This window comes from Myodes glareolus, chromosome 19 (genome assembly GCF_982192425.1).
Source record: "Myodes glareolus chromosome 19, mMyoGla1.1, whole genome shotgun sequence".
NCBI lineage: Eukaryota > Metazoa > Chordata > Mammalia > Rodentia > Cricetidae > Myodes > Myodes glareolus.
The window spans coordinates 56,686,976-56,698,709 of NC_142044.1; positions in this window are offsets into that span (position 1 = coordinate 56,686,976).

The window sequence follows — 11,734 nt, forward strand, 5'->3', positions numbered from 1 at the left end:
AAAAGAGGGAATAAGTTAGAAAAGAGAAAAACTCTATAAAAAGAAGATCTTCAATAAAGGAATACTTCACTGGTAATCATGGTTATTATTTTCATTACTAAACTGCCATTTACTATGGATGAGGACAATTTAGATTTGCCACCCCAAATGTGTAGCTTTAACATAATATTATTTTGAGTCAAAGCCAACTGAGAAACAACAGATCCAGAAAAAATAATCCTTTGCTATTCCTGTATATGCCTAAAATCAGGACATAAGTGTCCTATGTAAGAGGGGTCTTCACCCCAGCAAGAAGGGAAGAACTCTAGAACCATAATGGAAGTCCCAGCAAGACCCTACACAAACATTACAACAAGTTTCATCTTCCACAAGCCCCTTTGTGTACTTCCTGGTCACTTTCTGCAAATTTATCATCCCTAGAAGCCAAAAGTCCACCATTGATCCAGCCCTTTCAGAAGTTATCACCTTTGTTCAAAAATGGTTCATATGCCCCAGGATTTAATCTCTCCTTTGAGTTCACATCTTTGACTGCATAGCTCCAGGTGTACATAAAAGTGCCATTGCCAGTCATGCAATGATGGAGCACGCCTTTAATCCCAGCACCCAGGAGGCGGAGGCAGATGGATCTCTGTGAGTTCAAGATCAGTCTGGTCTACAGAGAGAGTTCCAAGACAGGCTCCAATGCTACAGAGAAACCCTGTCTCGAAAAACCAAAAACCAAACAAAACAGCAACAATAAAAGCAACAAAAAAGCCTTGAAGAAAGAAATTGAGGAGGATACCAGAAAATGGAAAGACCTCCCCTGCTCTTGGATTGGGAGAATCAATCAACATAGTAAAAATGGCAATTCTACCAAAAGCAATCTATAGATTCAACGCAATTCCCATCAAAATCCCATCAAACTTCTTCACAGACCTTGAGAGAACAATAATCAAGTTTATATGGAAAAACAAAAAACCCAGGATAGCCAAAACAATCTTATACAATAAAGGAACTTCTGGAGGCATTACCATCCCTGACATCAAACTCTATTACAGAGCAACAGTATTGAAAACAGCTTGGTATTGGCATAACAACAGAGAAGTCGACCTATGGAATCGAATAGAAGACCCGGGTATTAACCCACAAACATATGAACACCTGATATTTGACAAGGGAGCTAAAGGCATACAATGGAAGAAGGAAAGCATCTTTAACAAATGGTGCTGGCATAACTGGATGTCAACCTGTAGAAGAATGAAAATAGATCCATATCTATCACTATGCACAAAACTCAGGTCCAAATGGATTAAAGACATCAACATTAATCCGACCACTTTGAACCTGATAGAAGAGAAAGTGGGAAGTAGTCTACAAGATATAGGCACAGGAGACGACTTCCTAAGCAGAACCCCAGGAGCGCAGACAATAAGAGAAGCAATGAATAAATGGGACCTACTGAAACTGAGAAGCTCTGTAAAGCAAAGGACACTGTCAGTAAGACCAAAAGGCTACCTTCCGACTGGGAGAAGATCTTCACAAATTCCTCATCAGACAAAGGTCTGATCTCCAAAATATACAAAGAACTCAAGAAACTAGACACTAAAACTCTAATTAACCCAATTAAAAAATGGGGTACTGAATTTTTTTTTATTTATTTGTTTTAGATTGAAAATGCTTCTTAGTGGTATCTTCCTTGAACGTATGAAGACTTTTTATTCTTGTCATGATTCACTGGAGGAGAAGAGCAGAGCACCAGTTTGTACAGATTAGATTTGTACTGTATGGGATGTCATAGACATTCTAGAAATGAACTTGAAGTGAGTGGAAGGGAAATGTTTAGCGGGCTTGCAGAGATAATACCTTTCTATACAGCCCACCTGGGTGGGTACTGATTTGGGCTCCCAGAGGGGTCCATACAATCACTCCGAAGCAGGCACCAAATCTAAAACAATGGAGGACAGATTGTTTATTTTATTTTATTTTATTTTATTTTATTTTATTTTATTTTATTCTCTCCAGTCCATTATATATCCCAGACTTTTCTCTCACAATAGGACATATACACAGTGAAGAAAACATCTCACTGGCTGGTATAGCACAGGTGTTTGTAAGGAAATTCACTGCCTCTGTGAGTTAAATGAGTCTTGGGGAAAATCTTAGGGACTTTTCTTTCTTATTAGCATGTGAAAGACTAATGCTAAAGAAGGATTATAAATATGGCTCACCTCACCACTAGAGGCTTTATCGAAAAAGACTGAGAAGTCATGAATCAATTACTAACATGTATGCTATACTAGGGTACAGTAATCTCAATACATGTGCATTACACATTACCTGTGGAATCAAAGACGAATGGAATTTCTACCACTTCTGGCATTCAATGAATTGTGGGGAGCTTGTAAAGGTATTATCGATAAAGGCTGGAAAAATCAGCATTTTCTAAATTCCACCAGAGGAAAAAGTGACCAAAATGCCCAAAGCAGAAAGCAAATCTCTTTTGTGCTGTGCTTAGGAAAAGCAGTAGCAAGTCAAGGTCTCCCCAGGGTGCCACCACAGAGTGCCCACAGGGTGAAAGCCTGGCGCCAAACTGGTGGTGCTGTTGAGCAGTGGTGATTGGAGCATGGAAACCATACCAAGGGCTAAGCCTGTAAGAAATTCATTGCTAAATGATCTGCAGGAGATGGGCCTATTTGGAGGAAGTGGGTCACTGGGGATGAAATCTAAAGAGTATATCTTGCCCCCTCCCCTGGCTTCCTGTTTGGCATGAGGTACCCAGCCTCTCTTTCACATTCTCCCACCCTCATGACAGTCTGCTCATCTTAGGCCAACAGAATAGAGCCCGTGACCCATAGATTGAAACCTCCGAAGCCAAGAGCCAAAAATAAACCTTTTCTCTTCTCAGACACTTGGTGGCAATGACTTAAATATGGCTAATGCAGGTGTGAATATTCTGTTGCATTTTTGTTTTCCAAAAGGTATGTTTTGGTGCCACAGAGATATTTGCCCAATTTGAATGTGTGTGTGTGTGTGTGTGTGTGTGTGTGTGTGTATTTATACACACACTCATACACCCCCCCAACACACACACTTCCTCATTCTAATATCCATGCTTACAGGTCCTCCTGAAAGGAAAGCTGACACGTCTATGGGGCATCTAGTTAATGCTATCAACGACTTCTTTGCAACAAGCTAATAATGGCCATTAAGTTCACCCAGTTTGAAATAATTTATTTAAATATGATCCTAACAGGTTATATTTGGAGAAATTGTTCAAAGAGTTCTTTGCCACTCCTTTATCCCAGATGCAGATCTCATTTGTGTAGGAGCCGGCATTAACATAAGCGGCTCAGTGCAGACTCGCTTTCATTTCCATAATTCCTTAGAGGAAAGTATTAAATCAGTTTTAACCTGTTTGGGCCTGCATCCAAATAATGTACAGACCTGCTTGAGAAAAATCAGTTTTGAAATTTGCAAAAGAGGTCATGTGAAATGCATTGCTCAATTAAGGAAAGGTTTTCATACTTTATTATCAAATACTATACCGTCTGCCTCTTGAATGTAACTAATTACGTTTGACTTGGTATGTGACTTCAACAAAGTTGAAAAGTGAAAATTCTCTGGTACGTTCTTCAACAGCACCTGGCCTGATAGCTGTGGGAAAGAGAGCATTTAGCAAGCTGATGGAGGCAAGATCGAATTCCCCTCAGTCCGGATCGCCATGCTTGCAGTTAGAAGCGGAGACCACTGCCCAAGACTGCACAGCCACACAGGGAACCACGTGGCTTTGTCTATCTGCTGTTGTCCAGCTGGCGTAGAAATGAGATGATTGCAAACGTCCCTCGTCACAGCAAAGGGAAAGCCAGTTTGAAGAGCGCTGCTCTCTAAAGGTCAACCCCAGCCATTGCATCGAGCGCTCCTCATTTATCGTGCACAGTTAGGATGAAAGAGACAAACCTGGGTAGAACTGAACTACTCTTTTGTCCTGGACATGAGGAAATGAGACCCACCCACGTCTATGGCCCTTAGTTGCATTTGTCGCTTGCATGTAAGTAGTATTAAGATCCTTGCTGGGTAGCAAGTTTGAGAAACCAAAGAACTTCATGTCAGAAAGTGCCTCGTTAACCTACCCATAAGGAAGATGATTTAACAAAGTGTTGGTTAAAAAGGAGACACATTTACCTAAAACACGACCACTCAAAATCACCAAAGTATCATGTTTATCTTTCTCAGTTTTAACCAACTTTTCCTTCCTTGTGTTGACACAGCCTTGGGTACTTTGCATTAAGTAGTTGCTGGCTGAACCATGGCAAGAGTCTTGCCTCATATATTTGCTGGGTGCTTAATCTTTCAAGGCTCACTTATCATTTCTCCATTGAACTTTGGTAAAAACCATGTATTCGCACGTAAGTAATGTGTCTTTCTTTCTAAACAGAACAACAGCATATCACTGCTGTAAGAAAAGGATGTTTTATAGGGTTCCTTCATTTACTCAAAGAGTGTAGGACAGTGGTGCTTAAGTAGGAGGAAGGTGAACCAGTAGACCCAGTGTGCTATCAAAAATGCACAAAGGCAGCTTCCAGGCACCCAGCTCTACAGTTGGCAACAAGGGTTTCTAACTGGTATAAACTACCACTTTGGGATGATGGTGTTTATGAAGGGCTTGGCATGCTCACACTTCAGAAGAATGGTTGGCTGGTTTTAACAAGAAAGAACAGGTTTATCTGAGCAACCGAAGATTCAATGGCAAAAGGCTTTCCCCTCCAAGGAGTGGAGTTACACAGAGATCTAAGTCAAGAGTCCACATGGAAAGAACATGGTCGGTATCGGACCTCTCACTCTGAGGTCACTTTTCCCAGCAGGAAGATATGGTTGTCCTGGCAATGGTAAAGGCAGTAGAATTCAAAGAAACCTGTTGACACGTGGTAGTGATAGGAACAACTGCCAAGTGCGCAGAAGGAACATCTGCGATGAATCACTGCCAAAAGTCGAGCACTTTAGATAAAGGTGGCCAAGTCGGCCTATGGGAAAATCAAGTGAGAGCAGAAAGAGAAATACCTGGGTTGAATTTAGGGAGTTCGATAACTCTCCCGACTCAGAAGCTATTTGTTCCCTCCAAGCCCAAGGCCTTGAAGGCAGTCAGAACTCAATCACACCGAGAACAACCATCAAACCTTACTCTCGAGTTGTGTATTTATTAAGACATTTTACAGAATATCCCTGCTAAACTGACCTGCTTGTTTACAGTGTGTGTTCACTTGAGAATAGACTTATCAACGTTTCTCCCTTGCCAGGACTGACCAAGTCCAGCATCTCCCTTAAGCACACATGATTTGGGTCTTATTCAAAAGCTGGGACTTTGTCCTGATAACTTCTGACATATTTCTGTGGGATTTTCTTTCCCAGAAACTTGTGAGTAGATGGTGGCCTCACATCAGTCAGGAAGAATGATATTGTGTACCTTTATCCTGTCGTGACTGGGGTTGCGACTCAGTCACAGAGCACTTGGCTTACTACCCGTGACGCCGTGGGTTTAAACCCCTGCACCACCAAACAAACAAAACAACCTCGATAAAATTGGGGTCTCTGCCTTTTCTTCAGTTGCTTCTCTCAACTGGTACTGCATTAAGAAGAATCGTGTCTTATCTTTAACATTTCTGTCGTAGAAATTGCGACAAGCCCATCTGTCAACAGGTGTGTGCCTCTTCTGCCAGACAGCGGCAATTAAGATATCAGCCACTATTTTCCTTGATTGCAGAGGTTAGGCCTGGTACACAGAGGTAGTTAAGGTTAGAGGAGTGTCTGACTTTCTGTCAGGACTGGAATTTAAACAGCTTAGAAGTGATTGAACCAGGAAACTTGCTTCTAGTAACATTTTTCAGGTCACTGAAAGGAAGCTTGGGACAATCTTTTAAGGATGGTCACTGAGATCCACTGTCTCCAGAATGATGGATAAAGCCATACTTCTCTTTGCTTATGAAGTCTTGAATTTAGGTAGTAGACCCATTTCAGAGGGTAGCTATGTGGTTTTAACATTTCGAAATGTTCTTCCAGACACGTCTTTACGTTTTAGGGAGCTGGTACAATTCTGCTTCTCATTTCTCGTCCCACGTGGCCTCTCCATCTTCAGACATCTCTCCCAATCATTACACCTCCCTGGCTCGAGCTGCCATGCTCCAAATAAGGAAATTAAAGTACGTTGTTACTAATAAGATTACAACCGTCATTAATTAGGTGCTTACTGTGCCTGGCACAGTGCCCGTCACCATGCCTGTCCTCTCTGGTCCTCACGAAGCATGAGCTTTTGCTTCCACCACACAGGTGAGTAGGACCATATCTCAGTTTGTGTCCGACCACTCGTCTTTCTGACTCTAGCTGTGATGTCCTGCCCGGTGTAGCTGTGGTACATTCTACCCTGCTGCCAGTCTCTGCCTTGGGTCTTCCACTGCCAATTTCAACCTGTGTTTGTCTTTGCTGTGACAAAGCGGCACAGCGTTGGGGATAATCCATACAAGTTAACTTTGCAAAATTTCAGAGTCAGAGATGAAAGAGTCTGAGTGGGGTCACAGGGCTAATATCATTAGGGTCCGGTGAGAAGCCTCCTCCTTCTGAGTTTCAGAGAACTATGTCTTCCTTGAATGGGGTGGGGGAGGCAGGGAGAGTGGGGTGATGTTCTGTGTTTCTTCTTATAAGGATATTACTAACTTCATCATAAGAATCACATTGCTATTTTTCATGCAGGTGAACCATACTTCATATTTGCTACTGAAGTAAAGACCACCACTGAGTACTTGGTGCTGTTTGTCTTAACTTTTTATAGTTTTGTCTGAAGTCGATCTCATTAAATTTTTCATGGAATCCGCATTTGGACTTAGCAGTCTCCTTTCTTCATTTGCCTTTCATTGTTTTGCTTTTTATTTTTATTTTATTTTATTTTATTTATTATGGGTTCATATTTTCTTTTCTCTCTTTCTTTCTCTAAATTCCGACTGCCTGTATTCTATCTGCTTTTTTTGTTTTTTGTTGAATGACTTATTTGTTTCCTTTGAACCTTTATTTCCAAATAAAATATGGTTCAGTGGATTTTAATGTAGGGAGAAGTTTAATTTGAGCACAGCATACCTATAAATATGCATTGCCATTTTATATTGCATATTTTATAATTATGGTTGTACTGTCTTTTTTGAATTCAGATAAAATAGTTCTATACAGTATATGGGTTTATGGTCTTTATTTCTTTGTCAAAATATTTTATCACATTTATTTATTGTGTTGTGGGGAGCAGGCATGTGCCACAAAATGCATGTTGGGGTCATATGACTACTTCTATGACCTTGCTTTTCTCTTTCACTATATAGTCCTGGGAATCAAACTCAGGTCATCAGCCTTGGTAGCAACCTCCTATGCCCACTGAGAGTCCAGACACTGCCCCGCAGTCTTTATTACAAAGTCAGCATAAGCTGTGAGGTGTGCACAAAGCACACATAGAAAAGTTAACAAGACAAGAAAAAGCAACCAGAGCTCTGTACAGGGTTGAGAAACGGCAGACATTTGGAAGCAGATGGAGCTGGAAGGAGCGATGTTAGAGGCCTACAGATGAGGTGTTTATCACTGAGATTACGGAGGAGCTTCAGTTATCAGCAATGACAAGACCGAGGTGAGTCTCCAGCAGTGAATGCAAAAGTGGAGTGAAGCCTCCCTCAGTCTCCTAGTGAGGATGCTATAATGCTGGAAGGCCAGACGTCATAAACACTCCCCACAAGACGCGGAAATCACGTAGACACATGACTGGAGAGAATGATACGACCTGGATCTTCAAGGCATGACTGTGTGGGCCACTGACCCCTGCAAGAAAGGTAGGGGGCTGAGCTGGCAAGCAAGACTAGAGATGTTCAGTGCTAAGGATAGGACTGGACTTGGGCAAAGTGCAGTGCTAGACAGACGACAGTGCTGGACAGACAATGACACAATGCAGGTTTCAGAGTCAAAGGAGCAGGGGAGAAAATTGCTGTGGCTTTAGGAGCCTTTGGGAGGCGATGCTCTAAGGAGACAGAATGGGTTTAGTGGAAGCCTGGAAGAGAAAGCATGCTAAAGGTCAAGGGTGGGAGTGGGAGTAGGAACTAGTGTCCTTGGTTGCCCTCTGGTCCATGGGAGTGGAGTCTAGTGTCCTCAGCCTCCCTCTGGTCCATGGGAGTGGAAACTCATGTCTTCAAGCTCTCTCTCATCAAAGATCTTTTGAACTCACTGTCTTCCCCCACTGGAATAGCTAGAATATTTGTTCTCAGCCATCTCTGCCATTTTACTTCAGCTCAGGCGTTATTATACTAGAGAATTCTCCCTCGGTCCCCAAGCTCCAGCCTCCCTGACTCTTCCCCCTTTGTTCCTAGGGCCCAACCTCCCTGGCTCTCTCCCTTGGTCCCCAAGGCCCAGCCTCCCTGACTCTTATCCTTGTTTCCCAAGTTCCAAATGCCCTGGTTGCTCTGTTCTTAGGAACTTAGTCTTTGTTTTAAGGCATTGGTCCGCACTGTAATTGCATACTCATGATTTCCCTCACTTGATTTGTGACTGCCTCTAAGTTTTCTGGGAGTGGCCATGCTTTCTGCTTCAGATTATCTTCATCATCCTGCGAGGCACAGAGCTCACAGCATGCTCTTAAATAAATGAACGGATGAATTATTTAAAAGACTGTGATGCTGAGGACAATTTCCAGGGAAGACGGGTGTTAGTGTGGCTCCGTGGTTGTTTATTACAAGAGAAGGTTGGACTTGAGACTAGACGGTTTATAATCGCCCCGTCTGTGTCGGGTAGCATTCTAGAAGCATGCACACCTCTCGCTATGGCTAACAGTTGTTTGTTAGAATTGCATGAAAATTCCTAACCTGATACTTGGAGTAGGAAGTGGAAGTCAATAACAACTTAAAAGGCAACCTGTGTATTTTTTCTTTGAAGGTTCATATGGAAAACCCACAGAGTTTTAATTCACTAGACTATTTTAGAAAGTGTTGGTATGATTGATTGAGGAAGGTAACATGCCTAGAGCAAGGGCTCACGATCAAATGATGGTTCAAGTAACTGCAACGAAAATCTTCCACCTTCTCTGAGGTGTCAAGTCTCACACAGCCTGAGCAACATTCCTCTCGGATATCCCAGAGGATGTTTGCCAAGCTGAGGGTCATGGTGAGATGTATCAGGAGCATGAAACACAGGGACGGATCTGAAGGTCTAATGACTGATTCGCTGACTCAGCTCTCACCTGTCAACTGTGCTGTCTTCTCACATGTGCACCCCTACTCCCACTCGTAGAATGTTCTGGAACGTTTTCATTCGCTTGTCATACTGCTAACTAAATGGGAGTCATGCCCATCCCTGTCAAGGTCCAATCAACGTGGTCAGGCTGATATTTATGGCACATAATGATACGTTAGCAGCAAATCATTTTAACATATTAATTGTTTATTCCTCTAACAGTGAGGTCCTGAAGAAACTGATGACATTCGCCTGGTTGGTTTTACATTTCTTTGAGCTAGGCTCATTAGTATGCTGAAATGTTGAAATGTCACTCCTGACATTTTCCTTTGCAATTAAAGTCAGTTTATCTTACACTTGTAATTTCTTTTCAAAAGAAAATAATGAGGAAGTGGGTACCTTTGTTCCTGAACTTTCATTTATATGTTAAAATACTCTCAGTTATTGCTGTAGCAATTTGGGCAAAATAAATTGGCATATTGAATTGATACAAATTATATGTCATATATGTCTTTACATAAACTTTTTCTGCAGTGCTGGAGGCAGCTGGCAATGTATGCTAGAAAAGTGCTTTATTATTGAGTTCTATCTTTACACAAATTATTTTCAAAAATATTCACTTATTTATTTAGCGTGTGTGTGTGCGCCTTCGTGTATCTAAGTGTACCCCATGTATGCAGGTGCTCATGGAGGGTAGACTAGGGCATTGGCTTCCCTGGAACTGAAGTTACAGACAGCTGTGAGCTGCTATGAGAACTGATCATGAGTCTTCTGAGAGAGAACTAGGCACTCTTAACCACTGAGCCATCTCTACAACCTTCCTCTTTACATAAATTCTCGATCTTATCATTCTTTTTGTAAAATTTGCCTTCTCTGAGCAATTTCAAATGAAAATATTTAGCTGAGTATGGAGATGCATACCTGTAACCACAGTTCATGTGGTGTGTGTGTTTCTGTGTGTGTTTGGGGGCTTGGAGGGTTAAGGCAGGAAAATCCTCACAAGATCATTGGCAGTCTAGTTTATCAAATGAGTTCTGGGCCAAACAGAGTCACATAGTAACACCCTCTCTCAAACAAATAACCAAGCAATACCAAAAATAACAAGAAAAAGAGCTAAAAAAATTGACATTCAGTTTATAAAAACTAAAATCTTTTCAAACAAACTATGATGGGAGAGTATCACAAACTTCATTAATGTTCTAGTTGGTGATTTAGTTAGTAATCACCTGACACTAACAATTTAAGAAAGGGAGGACTTACTCTGGTTCAGTCCTTCAGACTTTTCAGTCCATTGTTCTGGGCTCATGAAAAAGCAGAGCGTCACGAGAATGGGGATATACGGTAGAGACTGCTGACCTCACCATGGACAGGAAGCAGGGAGAGAGTGCCACAGAGTTGGAACCGGAATAACATTGTAAGCCTCACTCTGAATCTATATTTTCTAGCTAGGCCCCAACGCCTAAAGTTTCAGCCACCAGTTGGGGACCAAAAGTTTAACACCTGAACCTGATGGAGACATTTTGCATTCAGGCTACAACACACATGTACACGCATGCACACACATGTACACATGTGCACACATGTACATGCATATACACACACATGAATATAGACATGAAGAAACTTGAGGCACATGTACTCACACATGTATCCACACATATTCACACAGGCACACACATTATACACCTTTTATATATGCAATACATTCAACGATAAAACAAAAGTTATACAAGCCACAAGCCTGGAGATGGAAGATGTGCTGTAGAGAAACATTAAATGCAAATTTTAAAGGCCAAAGTACAATTGGAAATGTATAGCCCAAAGCAAATACCTAGAGAAAATTATCACCTCAAACATGATTGACTGTTAACATATTTAACATAAAAGTGGTTTATGTAATTAATACTGAGATTAAGTTGCAGATATAAACACAAGAGAGGGAACAACAAACTTGAATAGACAATCAGTAAAAAGTAATTATAAACCGCTAATATACATATGAAAGATAATACATGCCTTCATGAATAGTCAAGTGAACACAGAGTGAAGTGTGCTGAAGTCATTTCTCCAGCACAGATAAAGAAGCGAAAGGTTTTTCAGGAACTTAGGAAGCTTCAACCCTCCCATCAGCTTCAGGCTCGAAGACTCCTGCTTGCTCCACGCCCATCACATAATATAACATGCCCACAAGCATGACAAGAGAAACGGGAGAGACGTAGCAGAGCTCAAAGACGTAAACTCAAGTAACTCTACAAAGAACTTTTAAGTCATTATAGAATTTCATAAGAGCTATGCTAATTCAACTTCAAAGACAGTTTTTCAATAAAATTGTAAGGTATAATGTTAATACAGAAAGAACTACAAGCTTGGAAGGATTATCACTAGATACATTTAGTTATAAACTAGATCTCTATAGATTCTGCGTATTGGAAAATTATGAAAAACTGAGAAAACAATAGATTATTAAGTAACTGGAGCCTAACAACTGAGTATTTCTATGGAAAATAGT